This window comes from Sciurus vulgaris (assembly GCF_902686455.1).
Source record: "Sciurus vulgaris genome assembly, chromosome: 16".
NCBI classification, from domain to species: Eukaryota; Metazoa; Chordata; class Mammalia; order Rodentia; family Sciuridae; genus Sciurus; species Sciurus vulgaris.
The window spans coordinates 5,072,688-5,091,022 of NC_136477.1; the positions used below are offsets into that span (position 1 = coordinate 5,072,688).

The following is an 18,335-nucleotide window of genomic DNA, read 5'->3' on the forward strand; positions in this document are numbered from 1 at the left end:
TCTCCTCACTTCCTGGCTTCATGTGACGCAGCCTCAAATCCCTGCTCTCCACACAGCCCTGCTCTCCCCTGTCACGTCCTTTTGATGCCAGTATATATGAAAAAGTTTTGTGAGAGCATTTTCTAATGCATTCATTTTTATCTTAAATTGTTGTTGACAAGTATAAACATCTTTTGTTTTACAGAAGATGATTTGAGATGATATATATGTGCTTAGGAATGACTATGTCAAGCTATTTAACAGAAGCATTTCCTCCCATATTTATTACTTATGACACAAACACTTACATTTTCTCTCAGCAGGTTTTAAGTGTAAAATATTTTCCACTAGCTGTCCTGAGCATGCTAGCAGATCTCCTGAACTTGTTCCTCCTGGATAAATGAAAGTTTGCTTTCTTTCCCTGTATTTCCCCAGCTCCCTTCTTGCTCAGCCTCAAGCCACCACCATCTGACTCTGCTTCTGAGTTTGACTTTTATATCCCTTGATGAGTGTGGGTGAGGGTATTTGTGTTTCTCAGCCTGGCTTATTTCACTGAACACAGTGTCCTCCTGGTTAATCATTGCTGTCCACAGGTGACAGGATGTCCTCCTTCTGTGGAGGGTTAGGTGCATCCCTACTTCCCAGGGCATAATGAACGTGCCTCTTCATCATGCATTCATCTGCTGATGCACACACCAGTGCATTCTACTTCCTGGGTGTTGCACACTGTGCTGCAGGTGGACATGGGGTGACGGATGTCTCTTGGATTTAAGTATCTCACACTCTGCATGTATGTACTCTGTAGTGAGTGTGCTGGATCATAGGGCACTTCTATTGCTAGATTTTGAGAAAACACACTGTTCTTCACAATGAATGTGTTGATTTATATTCCTCTCAGCAGTTTGGAAGAGTTATCTCTACTCCAACACATTCTCATCTTTTGTGTTTTTGCTAATAACCATAGTAAAGGAAAGAGATGATAACTTAAAATTTTAATATTCATTTTCGAGGAGATCCAAGATGGTGGACTAGAGGTTGACTGCATTTCCCGTTGCCTCCAGAACTCAGGATTCAAGAAGGGGAGGTATTGAGAGACTTGACTAACATAGAGCCGTGGGGTGCGTCCACTCCCACCAGGTGAAGCTCAGCCCGAGCAGCAGGGCTGGACAGTGGGCAGCTTCTCAGAGCAGGCAGGAGCAGGGCAGCGAGGAGAACATTCCCAAAGCAGCCTGGCTCCCTCCGGCGGCAAGCGTGGTCCACAGCCCACTTCCTGGAGCAGGCCCACCCAGTGAGAGCTTTTCCACACAGAGCCAACCCCAAGCCCTGAACCCAGCGGTGGGCCCCTGGTCTTCAGGCAGCTTCTGGGACCAAGGCAGGACAGGGACATGATTTCCCCAAACAGCCTGGCTCCCTCAGGCAGGGGCAAGACCTGTCTATAGCCAGCTTCTAGGAGCAGGACCACCCAGTGAGAGGATTTCCATGCAGAACCAGCCCTCAGCCCTGGACCCAGTAGCTGGCAAGGGTCAGCTTTTTTCAGCACTGCATTATCAAGTCCTCCAAACTTCAGGCTACTGAAGGCTTGGAGGTGATATACTGGAAATCTACAGGGACACTATAAGCCAATAGAGGAAATCTATTCAATATCTCAGAATCCCACTGATAATCAGACCAATATGAGGAAACAAGGGAAGAAAATGTCCCAAACAAACCTAGATACTATATCAATAAAACCCATGACAGCCAGCAGAAGAATGTCAGAAAGTGACTTCAGAATGTCCATAATTAAAACAGTCAGGGAAGCAAACGAGGGAGATGACAGAGCAAATGCAGCATTGAAGGAAGAGATGAGAGAGCAAATTCAGGCATTAAATGATTGCACCGATCAACAGTTAAAAGAGTAAATACGGAAGCAAAAGAACATTTCAATAAAGAGTTAGAGATACTGATAAAAAAAAGAAAACAGAAATCCTTGAAAACAAAGGAAACAATAAACCAAGTTAAAAACTCCATAGAAAGCATAAACCAATAGGATAGAACACCTGGAAGACAGAACCTCAGACATTGAACACAAATATATAATCTGAAAACAAAGTTGAACAGAGAAGATGATAGAAATCATAAACAGAATCTACAAGAATTATGGGATATCATGGAAAAGACCATTTTAAGAATTATTGGGATTGAGGAAGGCTTAGAGAAACAAACCAAAGGGAATGAAAAATCTATTCAATGAAATAATATCAGAAAATTTCACAATCTGAAGAATGAAATGGAAAAACCAAGTAAAAGAAGCTTATAGGACTGCAAATAAAAAAATTACAACAGACCCACACCAAGGCACATTATTATGAAAATACATAACAATGCAAAATAAAGACAGAATATTAAAGGCCGTGAGAGAAAAGAATCAAATTACAGTCAGGGGAAAACCATAAAAATATCAGCAAATTTTTCAATCCAGACCTAAAAGCTAGAAGGACCTGGAACAACATTTACCAAGCCCCTTAAAGAAAAACGGATGCCAACCAGATTCCTTATACCCAGCAAAACTACTTTCAGATTTGATGACAAAATAAAATCCTTCCATGAAAAAAAAAAAAAAAAAAAGCTAAAAGAAACTTACCAAAAAGAAAGCCGGCATTACAGAACATTCTCAGCAAAATATTCCATGAGGGAAGAGATGAAAAACAATGATGCAAATCAGCAACAGGAGGAACTAGCCTAAAAAAATAGCCGAATAAAGGAGAAGCCAATCATGTCAAAAAACAAAAATGAGTCAAATGACTGAGAATACAAATCATATCACAATAATAACCCTGAATGGTAATGGCCTAACTCATAAATCAAAAGACTAGACTGGCAGATTGATTAAAAACAAAAATCCAACAATATGCTGCCTGCAAGAGACTCATCTCATACAAAGAGATACCCCATAGACTAAAGGTGAAAGGAGGAGAAAAAAACATACCATGCACACGGACCTCAGCAAAAAAGCGGAGTATCCATCCTCTCAGATAATATGGACTTCAAGCCAAAAACTAGTCAGAAGGGATAAAGAAGGACATTACATACTGCTTAAGGGAAGCATAAATCAGCAAGAGACATAACAATCATAAATATCTATGCCCGAACAATTGGCTCATCCACGTACATCAAACAAATCCTTCTCAATTCCAGAAATCAAATAGACCATAACACAATAGTACTAGGGCAATTTTAACACACCTCTCTCACCAATGGATAGATCTTCCAGACAAAAATTGAATAAAGAAACCATAGATCTCAATAACACAATCAACAATTTAGACTTAACAGACATATAAAGAATATACCATCCAACAAAGAATGAATACACTTTCTTCTCAGCAGCACATGGATCCTTCTCTAAAATAGACCATATTTTGTGTCACAAAGCTACTGTTAGCAAATACAAGAAGATAGAGATACTACCTTGTATTCTATCAGATCATAATGAATTGAAATTAGAAATAAATGACAGAATAAAAAACAGAATTTCTCCAATACCTGGAGAATTAAAATAATACACAATATATGATGAATGGATAACAGCAGACATCAAGAGGGAATAAAAAAATTATTAGAAGTAAATGAGAACAAAGACACATCATATCAAAATCTCTGGGACACTATGAAAGGCAGTACTTAGAGGAACATTTATTTCATGGAGTGCTTTCAACAAAAGAAGTAGAAATCAACAAGTAAACGACTTAACACTACAGCTCAAAGCCCTAGAAAAAGAAGAGCAAGACCAACACCAAATGTAGTAGAAGACAGGAAATTGTTAAAATCAGAGCTGAAATCAACAAAATTGAAACAAAAGAAACAATTGGAAAAAAAGACAAAATAAAGAATTGGTTCTTTGAAAAAATAAACAAAAATTGATAAACCCTTAGCCACACTAACTAAGAGAAGAGAGAGAGAATCTCAAATTACTAAATTCGGAATGAACAAGGAAATATCACAACAGACACGAGTGAAATACAAAACATAATTAGAAGCTATTTTGAAAATCTATACGCCAAAAAACAGAAAACCTGGAAGACATCAACAAGTTTCTAGAGACATAGAATTACCTAAACTGAACGAGGAGGACATACACAACTTAAATAAATCAATTTCAAGCAATGAATAGAAGAGGTCATCAAAAGCCTACCAACAAAGAAAAGTCCGGGACCATGGATTCTCAGCGGAGTTCTACAAAACCTTTAAAGAAGAGCTCATTCCAATACTCCTCAAAGTATTCCATGAATAGAAGAGGAGGGAACCCTCCCAAACTCATTCTATGAAGCCATATCACCCTGATACCTAAACCAGACAGAGACACTTCAAGGAAAGAAAATTTCAGACCAATATCCTTAATGAACATCGACGCAAAAATTCTCAACAAAATTTTAGCAAATCGCATCCAATATATATTCAAATGATAGTGCACCACGATCAAGGGGGTTTTATCCCAGGGATGCAAGGTTGGTTCAACATCGGGAAATCAATAAATGTCATTCACCATATCAACAGACTTAAAGTTAAGAATCACATGATTATTTCTTTAGATGCAGAAAAAGCATTCGATAAAACACAGCATCCTTTCATGCTCAAAACACTAGAGAAAATTGGGATAGTGGGAACATTCCTTAACATTGTAAAGGCCATCTACACTAAGCTCATGGTTAATACCATTCTAAATGCTGAAAAACTAAAACATTCCCCCTAAAAACTGGAACAAGGCAGGGATGCCCTCTTACACCACTTCTATTCAACATCGTCCTTGAAACTCTAGCCTGAGCAATTAGACAGAAAGAAATTAAAGGGATACAAATAGGAAAAGAAGAACTCAAACTATCCCTGCTGGCTGAAGACATGATTGTATATTTAGAAGAACCTGGAAATACCACCAAAAAACTTTTAGAACTCATAAGTGAATTCAGTAAAGTAGCAGCTTACAAGATCAATGCTCATAAATCCAATGCATTTTTATACAAGTGATGAATCTTCAGAAAGAGAAGTTAGGAAAACTACCCCATTCACCATAGCCTTGAAAAAATAAAATACTTGGGAATCAATCTCACCAAAGAGGTGAAAGACCTCTACAATGAGAACTACAGAACACTAAAGAAAAAAATTAAAGAAAACCTTAGAAGATGGAAAGATCTCCCATGTTCTTGGATAGGCAGAATTAATATTGTCAAAGTGGCCATACTACCAAAAGTGCTATACAGATTCAATGCAATTCCAATTAAAATCCCAATGATGTACCTTACAGAAATAGAGCAAGCAATTATGAAATTCATCTGGAAGAATAAGAAACCCAAATAGCTAATGCAATCCTCAGTAGAAAGAGCAAAGCAGAGGGTATTGCAATACCAGATCTTCAACAAAGCAATAGTAACAAAAACGGCATGGTATTGGTACCAAAATAGACAGGTAGATCAATGGTACAGAATAGAGGACATGGCACAAACCCAAATAAATACAATTTTCTCAAAGTAGAAAGGTGCCAAAAATATGCATGGAGAAAAGATAGCCTCTTCAACAAATGGTGCTGGGAAAACTGGAAATATTTATGCAACAGAATGAAATTAAACCCCTATCTCTCACCCTACACAAAACTCAACTCAAAATGGATCAAGACCTCAGAATCAGACCAGAGACCTGCAGAGTAAGAAGAAAAAGTAGATCCACAACTTCAACATGTAGGCTTAGGATCAGACTTCCCTAACGGGACTCTCATAGCACAAGAAAAAAGCAAGAATCAACAACTGGTGTAGATTCAAACTGAATACCTTCTCTCAGCAAAGGATGCTACCAGTAATGTGAAGAAAGAGCCTACAGAGTGGGAGAAAATCTTTGCCACTCATAATTCAGATAGAGCGCTAATTTCCAGAATATGTAAGAACTCAAAAACTCTACACCAAGAATGCAAATAATCCAATCAACAAATGGCTAAGGAAATGAACAGACACTTCACAGAATAAGATCTACAAGCAATCAACAGATATATGAAAAATTTCAACATCTCTAGTAATAGAGAAATGCAATCAAAACCACCTAAGATTCCATCTTACCCCAATTAGAATGGCGATTATCAAGAACACAAGCACAATAGTGTTGGAGAGGATGTGGGTTAGGAGGCAAAGTGTCCATAAACGCTTTGGACATCTACCGTGTGGTTGGAAATGTGTCCCTCTGGGCAAACACACAAGCAAAGCAGCAGCAGACAGGCCTTCCTTCCTGGGGGACTTTCCAGAATCCTGAACCACAGCCTGGCTGCACACAGATCGAGGAATCTGAGGGGAAAGAGAAGCACTGGTCATGATTCTGCACTTTGTCAGCAACTTTGATGGCTGTCCATGTCCCTCCAAAAAAATCTCAGTGTGGGTAGGAAGTCCTCAGCACATCCTCCTCCAGCTCCCACCACGTTGACAGGGCCTCCCCTTCTTGACCTGGATTACATTTGCTACCTTGACTTTGTTATGCCAAATATCTCAAGGTTCCTGGTCATTTTTTTCCTGCATCACCAGTCACACCCCAGACTTTTCTCTTTGTGTTAGCCTCTTCCTGCACAGCTCTGGGATGCAAGCTTCTATGTGGTGAAGATTCCAAGAGCATCTATGCCTGATAATATTTGTACCATACCTTCATTCTTGAAAATCAAAATGATACTGAGATTTCTTCTCACTTCAGTTAGACTGGCAACCATCAAGACACACCTAAATTAATTACTGGAAATCATGTGGAAGAAAAGTTATATACGTGTATTTTTGGGGAAGTTGACAGTTAGAGCTACTACTGTGGAAGTTAGTGTGGAGATTCCTCAAAACCCAGTAATAGAACCCACCTACTCTACTCCTCAGTATTTATGAAAAAGTCCACTGAAATGAATGGTTGTAGCAGCAGAATTTGCAATAGCTCATTGTGGAATCAGACCTGGTGCATTAACAGACACAAGGATAACAAATGTGGTAGATATACATAGATGGAGTTTTACTCAGTCACAATGTTGAATGAAATTATGTCATTTGTTGGTAAGTAGATAGAAGTGGAGAAATTCATGCTAAAGGAAATAACCAGAGTAAAGAAGTCAAGGGTTGAAAGTTTCCTTTCATATGTGTTAAGGGGAGAGAGGGGAGAATAAAAAGAGCATCTCACAAAAGCAGAAGGGTGAGCTATAGAGAAGAGAAAGGAGATGGACAGGGAGGGGGGAAGTGGGCATGGAATGTACTGGGAAATCTCAGGTGGACACCAAGTCAACAGCACTGATCTTCAGGAAGATGTACTGGGAATGTATTCTGTCCAAGTCTACTCTGTCCATGTATGAATACACCACAATGAACCCAGTGTTCATGTGGAATTAGAATGCATTAATTAAAATAATAATAAATATTTATGACAACAGAATGGAAATTATAGAATGGAGCAAGGGACAAGGAGTTGGGAGATGTAGGGGAAAGAGAAGCACTGGGGAATGATTCTCATGGATTATGTTATGGGCATGGATGAAGATGGCATCATGAAGCCCAGTATTCTGTGTAGTTTCCCTTGTTTGGGGCTAGTTCATAGATGGGGTAAGGTCACAGAGTCAAGACCCAGACTCCAGGAGTTTGGTGGAAGCAGGCTTGTGGCAAACAGCCTGCCAGCTCATTTATTGCAGGAACAGCTATACACTTTATAGGTTTCTTGCCCAATCACAATGCGCCACATGGGATCAGAGCACCAGGTTCCTATATGGACTCCCTTGGTAACACTGAGTCAATTTGGGGCAGTTGTATACTTTCCTAGGTAGCTGAAGCAGAATACTCCTCCCTGCAGGTTTACACACTTGAATCGTTGCCTGCTGCTAGCCAAGAACTAGGATTTCTCCCAACAATTACGTATGATAAAAATGAACCAATAAAGCAAAGTAGGCAAGCTGTTTAAAGTAACTGCTGAAAAGAGCAAGGTCAGGAGAGAAGTAGTGAGAGGGCATTACACACCATGGCTTGGGTTTATTCTGCTGTAGGTATCACAACCCAGGCATGAATTGCTTTTTGTTTTTTTGATTTTTTTGGTATTGGGGATTGAAGCGAGGGTCTCATGCATTCTAGGCAAATGCAATAGAATGGTGTTATATTCCTAGGTCATTTTTAATTTTATATTTTGTTATGGGGTCTTGCGGTGTTGCTCACACTGGTCTTGAACTTGTTGTGATCCTTCTGCCTCTACTTCCCAAGTAACTGGGATCTGAGGGCTGCACCACCATGCCCAGCTGGACACCACTGCTAACAATTAAAAATGCATCATGGGTGGGAATCATGACTGTTACATAAATCTCCTGGAACACTGTAGGAATATCCCAATGTCAAAACATGATATAAAATCTTGCCAATTCATAGGGTTGCTGAGTAGAAGAAATGCTGAAGGTTAAATGTCTAACGTGTTAAAGGAGGAATGTAATGGACTCCACAAAGATGTGAGTCCATAATTTACTCATATTCATAGGGCATTAAAGCATAATAAATCTGGACCATATTTAATGAAAGGCTTCTGGATGTGTGAAGGGACATATTTGGTATTTATTCATCTCCATTGTTATCTCCTTATCTCCATGCATTAACTTTGTTCATTTCATTCTTTCAATTGCTGCTGAAGCTAACATACACAAACTACAACTAATGGCTTTTGTGAACTTGTTCTTCGTGTTGATTTCAGATTAAAATATGCAAAAGCAAGACCACATATTAGAAGTTGAGATGGGAAAGGTGACTTTAGTGCTGAGTTAAACGTCACAACTAGTCTCAATTCAGGACTCCATTCATATTTCTCCCACGTACCCAAACTGAAATGGATCATACCTCTGTGAATCCAATGGGCCATTCTATCATCTCCTCAGTGATGACCAAGCCTTGACCAAGTGGACTCTTGGAGACAAACTCTCCTACTTTAACCAGCAGCCCAAGCCCTGCAGGGAAATTCACAGCATTGTGGATATCATAGTGGGCCCTCTGCTTGCTCTTCTCATCTAGGGAGATGTGGTCCCCAGCTCTGTTTGTAAACTGGATTTTCTTCAGGAACCGATGCAGCTGTGGGAGAGGCAGAATTTGGACATGAGGAGCATATTCGAATGTATGTAGCATGCACTCCTTTTCTTACACCACCCTCCATTCTGGAGACATTGCTATTAGTGACTCAGCCCTGTTTGGGTGGCTACCACCTCATGGATTCAAGTGGGAAAAACAATAATGGAGTGGAAGAATTCAGTCAGAACAATTCTAGGATGATCCCCAGATCATCCTTGGCATGGGCTCCTTGCAAACCTGAACAATCAAATCTGTTTAGGGCTTCATAGGAGTCAATCCTTGCACACTGAAAAGGTCACAATGGACATGAATTTGTTCTCGGTAATGGTAATATGAGTGTACGCATAACTCAAAAATCATGAGCGTGTTTACATTAAATATGGGCATTGCTTTATGTATCAATTTTATGTCAACAAAGGTTAAGAAATGACATGGGCTGGGGATATAGCTCAGTTGGTAGAGTGCTTGCCTTGCAAGCACAAGGCCTTGGGTTCAATCCCCAGCACCACAAAAAAAAAAAAAAGAAAAGAAAAGAAAAGAAAGCATGACATATGAGTGTTTTCTCTCTATTCCTCAGATATTTTTGGGAAAATGTCATCATCTCATAATATTGCAGGTTGTGTCCTTTGCTCTGAAATTAAAATATTAAAACTCCAGATTCTAATGACTTTTAATAGAGTATGCTAACATTGAATCTCTGTGTTGGGGAAGATAACTAACCCTTGTTCTTTAAACAGCTGTTCAGAGGTGTAGAGTCAAACCATTCTAAATAATCCACAATTATGTCATTGAATTTATCTTCTTAAAGTCACCAAGTTTTCTTAGAATTTCATCTAAATGAACTCAATATGGCATATCAAATATTGTTAGTAAAAATAGACAATAGATGGCAAATTAAACTTGATGACATAATGTTTGACATGCATGTATTTATCCACATCTGAAAAGAAAATGAAATTTAATTGACTTACTTGATAAATTTCCTTAAACATTTTGTCCCTTGTACATGAGAACAAGAGCTCATAAATGTGTTCCATGAATCAGTATTTAATTCAGATAAGCCAGGTGGAAAATAAACAAAAAACCATATATGATCAAGGGAGATATCCTGAGGTGACAGACATCATTGGTGGCATGCAATCGGAAGTAGAACCACAGGCCCTGCCCACAATCTTGTTTGCAGTTTTGGAGAATAGTGACCTCTAAAATCAATTCATTCTCCAGAGTCATTTGAGGATACTATGTCAGTACCATTTCTCTTTTCACCCAGAGGACTTGGGGCACTACATATTTAGTATTTTAGATGGAACAGCTGCTGTCAAAGGTGGCCACTATGTCAATATTCTCTGTGCTTGTGTGCACACTAAGGAACGTATAGATTTTATTAATTGTTGCCCTGTTTTGTCATGGGCTGTGTTTGGATATTTTATATAACTTTATCTTAAATGCAAAGTATTCTGATATAATATTTTATTCAACTGTATGAAGCCACCACCTCCTTTGGCAGAATTCTCCTGATATAGATAACAAGTATTTCTATACATCTAATTATCTGTATACAACAGTGATCTGTAATATATTCAGTATGAAAAAATGGCATATCCATTGTTCCTAATTTTGTTGAATCTTAAGAGAAAACATGACCATGAGATACTTGAGTATAATACCCATAGACTGCTATCAGTTTCCAGTGCCATGACCGGGGGTACTGCTGAGTTTTACCTGCCAGGGAAGAAGCCTAGGGCTGATCAGTGTCTTCTGAAGATCCCATTTCAGATTTCTGAATAAGCATGTTATGGAGGACGTGGGCCAGTGGCATACACAGCATTATAGATGAAGTAGCTGGAGTCAGACATGGTCGACATGTCAATCATTCCTGACACAGTCTCAAGGATGCATTTCAGGACAATTAAAAAATTTTTCCACATAGTGACCCAGCAGGGTGAACAATGAAAAAGGTGCAACCACAATTTGGGAAGTAAAAGTCTTCTGGATAGTGGGAAGGGTCAACTGTCTTGAGAAAGTGTTGGAAGCCAGGGATCTCCCCCCTTGTGAGGTGAGAATGAGAAGCTTCCATGGAAAGAGTGCAGCATGTGGTTCATTTCCGACGTGACGATATCCCACTTTGCTGCCATGATCCACACCTTCCCTGTGGTTAAGAAGAATTCTGCTGCGAGGTCCACAGTGATGAGGCTCCCCTGCTTCACCGTGGAGTATGTGCACATTTGCAGAGGAGACTCTGATCCTACTCATGAAGGCAATGTCGCTGGGGTCCATACATTGTCTTAGTGTCAGGGAGCTTTTCTGTTAAGGCCACACAGATACCGTTCTTTACCAGCTCTGCTTTCAGATCCCTCAGGAACTGCTCTCCCTTCAATCATCAGATATGAAGAGTGCCACCCAGGTCCAGCCAAAGTGCAGCAGTAGGGAGACCATTCCATGGGCCAGAGAGCTGTCCTTGGGGGCCATCTGATAGAGTGATGGAAACTGGTCTTCATCACTTAGCATGGGATCAAAAGGTCCATATGAGACCTAATGAGCAAAGATAATTGTCATGATTCTGAGTTCAATTGGAATTGGGGTTTCCCTCTTGTACAGGGCATGTTAGACTTTTCTAGGAAAGGGATCATGAGTGGATTACTGTTCAGAAAAGAGAAAGAGTTCTCTTTCAGTTAGCTTGTTCTCTGCTGTGACCAAAAGACCTGACAACAATTAGAGGAGGAAAAATTATTTGCACAATCATGGGTTCAGAAGTTTTAGTCCATGGCTGGCTGTCTCCATTTCTTTGGGTCAAGATGAAGCAGGACATCATGGCAGAAGAGTGTAGTAGAAAAAGCCACCATGCTGCCTATCATCACCACCCAGTTAATCTATCAGCTTATTGACACACTGATTAGGTTAAGGCTCTTATAACCCAATAATGTAACCTCTAAAATTTCTTGCATTGTCTCACACCTGAGCTTTGATGGGACATGTCATATCCCCACAAGTGCTGTTTTCATTTGCCCAGTTCTCTCCTTCTGAGCACAGGGAAGGCCAAATTTTCAGCTTTATTTCCCTTAGGAAAGGTCATGTGACCTCCCATTAAAGCCAGTGTGTGAGATCCTTATGAGCTTCTCTACTCAAGTAGTGGGAATAAAGGATGGATTATAGGGAGGTGTCTTGCAACCTCTACCGTTTCCTGAGGTGTGTCTTATCCTCATGGGATATGGAAGCCAGCAGCTGAATTTCCCTTTGATTCAATGTAAGGGACTGTCATTGGAGGAAATCCCAATTAGTCTGCAGAATTCACAGCCCACCTACCTGTGGGGTCTTGTAGAGCTCCAGAAGGGTTCCAATCTCAGCTGAGAATGCTGATGTGGTTCCTGCAATGACAGCAGCAGACTTGTCTGTGTCTGACAGTTGTAATTAGGGAGAGGGTCCATTTTTTCCAGACAGCCAAAGCAGAGTGCTCCACAAGGTGAACTGGTCACTGGAGAAGGCATTGTGGACCTGGAACCCCAAGGTCAGGTTGGGGAGCAAGTGAGAGTCCTTGTTGACCTCCTGGATGGCAAAGTAGAAAGCCAGCACATACTGGTAGTTCTTCCAAGCCAGCTAAACACAAGGGAACAAGGAGTGAAGGTGATCCAACCATGCATTTCAAATCAACTTCTCCACTACACAAGACCTGGATCAGACTCTCTAATCCACTATGAGGGTCTCCTGCTTTCACATGGAGCTGGTGTGAAGAAGGTTCCCTGGCACCTGGAAGACACTGGAGTGACTCCCTCTCAGGAAGTGAACTGAGAGGCTTGCAGGGCATTGTGAGTGGATGAGGTGTCCTTTGTCTGGATCATAAGCTACCCACTGAGCATATTTGGTTTTCAGTGTCCTATAAATGGGAGGTGCATCAGAGCATGCTCAAGGACAGTAAGGTGCTCTCCTCTGGGGACGCCAGTGAGGGTCACACACTCCCCTTTGTAAACACTTTAGCAAAGTATGGGGGGCTTCCCAACCTGTGGTTTTGAGTCTAGTTAGATGCAGACTGTTGGATTCGGATGCGGAGTGGCCTGGCAGGATTCAGGAAGGTGAGCACAAGGGCAAACAAAGCACAATGGGAGCCAGTTTTGAGTGATGCAGACTCAAGTTTAATGCGGAAACACAAGTTTTATATTCTCACGCAGCCAATCAGCCGACAAGGGGAGTGCCTTTAGAACAGGGTGCTAGCGGGTATCTCTCGTTCTGAGCTTGGAGCTCACTCCTTATAAGGGAAGAGTATGTGCCTGCAGCCAGTGTGCCTGAAAGGAGTTTGACTCACAGCAGAGGTGTGCCTCCTGCTTCTGAGAGGACACAGATGTGCCTGTTCCATAGTCAAACATCTTCCTTCAGTTTTAACCACACGGCTTGGGGCACTCCTTCAGCAGACACCAATACACAACATGTGGACTCCATGTGTATCTAATAGTTTTAAAATAACCCTGACTTGCCAGTTTCTTCAAACAATTGAGAGGAGCATCCTCTACAGCCCTTCAACATTGGGTATTTTGAGTGAATGCTTTCTATATTCTAATCTATCACCTTATCACAGCTGTTTTTATTCATGATATTTTCCTTGAAAGCTAATGTTTGATTCAGAACCTCCAATTTATTTCTACAGTCTTCAAGATGGTAACTCAACTTGAAATATTTTTTCTTTCTCTTTAGAGAATGCTTTCCTCCTTTTATGTTTGAAAATTTGACATTTTTCTCTAAGTAGATTTTTTGAAAAATATTGGTTGTTGAATTTTATTATAGCCTTTCTTGTTTTCTAATAGAATTATTATTTTGTTTAATCTTTATGAATTTCTTTCCTTTTCTTTGCTTATAATTGATCTAGTTCTTCTATCTTAAATTGCAGCCTTATTTAAATATTAAAAAACTTCATTTAATGAATTATGAATTCTTAATATTTTATGTATTGGTGATTTAGTTCATATTCATGGTTGCTTATGGTTTAATTCTATGAATTTCCATGAACAGTTTTGTGATGTTATTTTGTAGGAACTCTTTAATTGAACATTGGCAAAATATTTTTAACCAGTTCCAAGTGACAATGATTTCTTTTTAATTACACTGTGTTTTTTCATTCTTTCCAATAATTTTTTTCTGTATTATTGCTACTTAAGGATGAGAAATTTTTGGTCGCTAAAGCACATGGCCAAATATCTTTTTCTATACTTAATTGACAAAAATATTCTTTTAGTTCATGTAGAAATAATTGGACATGTGTTACATATAGTAGAAAATTATACAGTTGGAATTTGTTTCCATTCTTAATTTTATCTTTGTATTATTAAAAATTAGTAAGAATGAGTCAATACTTTTTTAACTTTAAGCCAATTCTCTTCCTTGTTCTGGTTTTCTAAATGAAGGGAATGTTTTTAAAGGTTTAATTTTAAACTTATTGTGTTAACTGAGAGATCAATATAAAAATTGTACACATTTATGAGGTACCACATGAATGTTCTCATGTATGTAACCATTATTTAGTGTTTAGGTTCAGTATACACTTCTATTCAAGTGTTTCTCTCTTTCCAAGATGAGAACATGGAGAAACCTTTGAGTTATTCAAGGACACAACTCATTATCATCGTTGTAACCATCCTCCTGTGAAATAGCACCCCAGACAATCCAGCTTTTCTAAGTGTAACTTAGAACCACTGATCCGCCTGTCCCACCCCTCACCAGTCCTTGTTCACATCAGCCTCTGATACCAACCAATCTACTCTCCAATTCTATGAGATCAACTTTTGGAAAAAATTCAACTCCCTCCAAAGTCCCAGTACTTGATGAAGGGGATCAAACTGAAGAAGTGGTCTCAATAGATGCAGAATCCTATCCTGTATCTTAAAAATGTATAGGATTCACAAGTCTCAAAAAAGTGATATACCTAAGAATAAACTAAGAAATTAGAGATCTCTACAATGGAAATTATAGAACATTGAAATAAGAAATTGAAAGAAAACACAAGAAGAGAGAATGCCTCCTGGATATCATGGATAGAATTAGTATGTTAAATGCGATACTACCTAACATAACGTACGGTTTCAATGAACTCACCATTGAAATACTGATGAATTTCTTCAAAGACCAAGATAAAAAGTCTTAAAGTCTTTTTTGGGAGAAAAAAGACCCAGAATACTCAAAGCAATTCTAAGCCAAAAGAGCAATGCTGGAGGCATCAAATCAATACCTGACTTATTTACTATACTGCAGAGCTAGAGTCACAAGAACTGCACATTTTAGTGGCATAAAAGCAGATATGTAGTCAATGAATAGAGAATAGAAGGTACAGAGACAAACCCACACATCATACAGTCACCTGACCCCTGACATGATGCTGAAAACATTCACTGGAGAAAAGACAGTCTTTAACAGGCTGGTGCTGAGAAAACTGGTTATCTATATTTAGAAGAGTGAAACTAGACCCTTATCTCTCATCCTGTGCAAAAGTCAACTCAAAATGATAAAAGACCAAGGAATTACATTAGAAAATATGCAACTTCTAGAAAGAAAATCTAGGGTCAACACACCCACATAGAGGGCACAATGAACTTTCTCAATAGGACCCCTAAAGCTCAGGGAAATAATGCCCAGAGTGAATAAATGGGATGGTATCAAATTAAATTCTGCATAGCAATTTTGAGAACCTACAGAAATGGGGCAGCATCCTTGCTAGCTACACTTCTGACAGAGGATGAATATCCACAATGTATAAAGAACTCAGAAAACTTTACCCCAAAACACCACAAATAGCCCAGTTAATAATGTGCAAATTTATTAAGCAGGCACTTCTCAAAAGATGAAAATACAAACTGCCAACAAATATATGAATGAATGTTAACATCATTAGCAATTATGGACATGCAAATCAAATCTAAATTGATTTCATCTCATACTGGTCAGAGAGGCAGGCCTCAAGAATACAAATAAAAATGAATGTTGGAGGGGATGTGGAAGCAAAGGAACACTTTTACACTCTGATTGGACTGTAAATTGTACAACCACTATGGAAATCAGTATGGATCCTCAAAAGACTAGTCATGGAGACATCATATGACCCCGCTATAACCACTCCTTGGTGTTTACTCTAAAGAATTAAAGTCATCTTACTAAAGTGATACCTGCATACCCATGTTCACAGCAAGCACAATTCACAATAGCTAAACTGTGGAGGTAACATAGGTGTCCATTAATGGATGAATGGAGAAAGAAAATGTGCTTCATAGACACAATGCAGTTTTACTTAGCCATAGAGAAAAATGAAATTAATGCCATTTACAGGAAATGGATAGAACTTGAGACCTTACATGAAGGGAAATAAGACAAACTCAGAAGGTTGAGGGTCATATTTTTTTTCATACTTGGAAGCTAGACAGGAAAAATGAAAATAAATTGGAGAGATCTCATCAAAATGGAAGGCATATCAGTGGAGAAAAGGGACCAAGGGGCAAGAGCAGGGGAGGTGAGGGAAGTGCTGGAGAGAGACAGTAGCCAAAATTACACTCCTGTGTCGTGTGCAGGTGTGAAAATGTACAGTGATCCCACCAGTATGTGCACTATGTGCACATAAAAAGGTGAAGTGAAAAATAGCACAGAGCAGAAGAAGGAAAATGGAAGGTTGTAGAAAGACAAAGGAAAAATGAAATGGAGAGAAAACATTTTGTATATTTATGAATATTCAAAATAATCCCACTAATAGGTGTAATTATAATGCACAAAATAAACCCAAAAGAGAAGGAAAGGACCTCAGAATTCACTGTTTCTCTCATGACTGCACAGTTGTCATAATTCCTAGGGGGAAACACACATGCACACACACAGACACACACATACACAAGCAAATACACTTACACAAAATCATGACCACACCTATACAACACACAAAGAATAGAAACTCCACCTGGTGGCTCTCACGTCAGTCTTTGGTTGGAGTAAAAAGGATATCCGAGATATCTCTGAGTCCTGGTTCATGTTGTAAAAGGGGGAAAAACCCACCCAGGACCAGGTCTCCATCTCTGAAGAACAGTCGGCCTCAAATATCCTAAGCAATTCTTTACTTCATTCACCCATGTTGTATGTGCAGGCTGTAGGAGCATGAAGAGAAGGCTCATAGAGACACACCATGTCCAGCTCTGCCCAAACAGAGATGAAGCCCTGGGCAGAGTGTGAAGTGGGAAGTTGCAGCTGGATCATGTCTACCCTCTCAGCCTCTGCAGGGAGGGTCAGTCCCTGAGTAGGGCACAGGAAATCCCCTCACTCCATGCCCTCCTGCTGGGAGAGCACATGCAGGAGTAGCTGGCCAGACCCTGCAGAGCCAGGAGCAAGGGGGTTATTAAGGCAGACTTGGTGCAGAGACCTCACCCTTACTGTCCTGTGGTCAGACCAGCTCTGGGCTCCTTGTCTTTTCTCTGCTTCCCTTCAGTCCATCCAGAAACTCTGGGGGACCAGTGCCCAAGGCTCTGCACCTGTCACCCTGCAAACCTGGTGACAAAGACTGTTGAAAAACATGTTTGTCACTTCTCCTGTGGGGCTTAGGACTTCATCATCTTCCACAGGCATTGGGGACCCGGTGTCCTGAGACAGCAGGCCCTGCACCCTGTGGCCTCAGGGGCTAGGGGTGGCTGTGTCAGAAGCCTGATCTGAGGAATTGGGCAAGTCTGAATGAGCTGGTGTTGGAATGGACCAAGCACCCAGGAGGCCCTTGCACATGATGCATTAGCAAGACGGTGAGGGCTGAGGTCAGTCAGTGAAGACTTCCTGTGCAACCCCCACAGCCCTTGACTACCACCTCTAACAGCACCATCAGGCCTCAGTGTCCTACTGGAATAAAGGGCTTCTGATTGACAGGGCACAGGCTGGGCTGAGGACAGGATGGGAGGCTGACCTCAACCTCTTCACAGAACTGAACCTAGTGACCCCTGAGCCTGATGCTCTGAGCTCTGCCCTGTCAGAATCCCTGCCCAGTCTCCTCACTTCCTGGCTTCATGTGACGCAGCCTCAAATCCCTGCTCTCCACACAGCCCTGCTCTCCCCTGTCACGTCCTTTGATGCCAGTATATATGAAAAAAGTTTTGTGAGAGCATTTTCTAATGCATTCATTTTTATCTTAAATTGTTGTTGACAAGTATAAACATCTTTTGTTTTACAGAAGATGATTTGAGATGATATATATGTGCTTAGGAATGACTATGTCAAGCTATTTAACAGAAGCATTTCCTCCCATATTTATTACTTATGACACAAACACTTACATTTTCTCTC

The 18,335-nt window shown here is 40.1% G+C and overlaps 1 pseudogene across 1 annotated transcript; it reads right to left on the bottom strand.

Annotated features, from left to right (window-relative positions):
- Positions 1 to 6,121: 6,121 nt before the first annotated feature.
- LOC306646490 (vomeronasal type-2 receptor 1-like) lies at positions 6,122 to 17,633 on the bottom strand (annotated as a pseudogene). The gene is made up of 5 exons: positions 17,556 to 17,633; positions 12,357 to 12,647; positions 11,454 to 11,585; positions 8,829 to 9,056; positions 6,122 to 6,284 (listed from the first exon to the last, which is right to left on the bottom strand). The product of its transcript is annotated as a vomeronasal type-2 receptor 1-like (transcript).
- Positions 17,634 to 18,335: the final 702 nt, after the last annotated feature.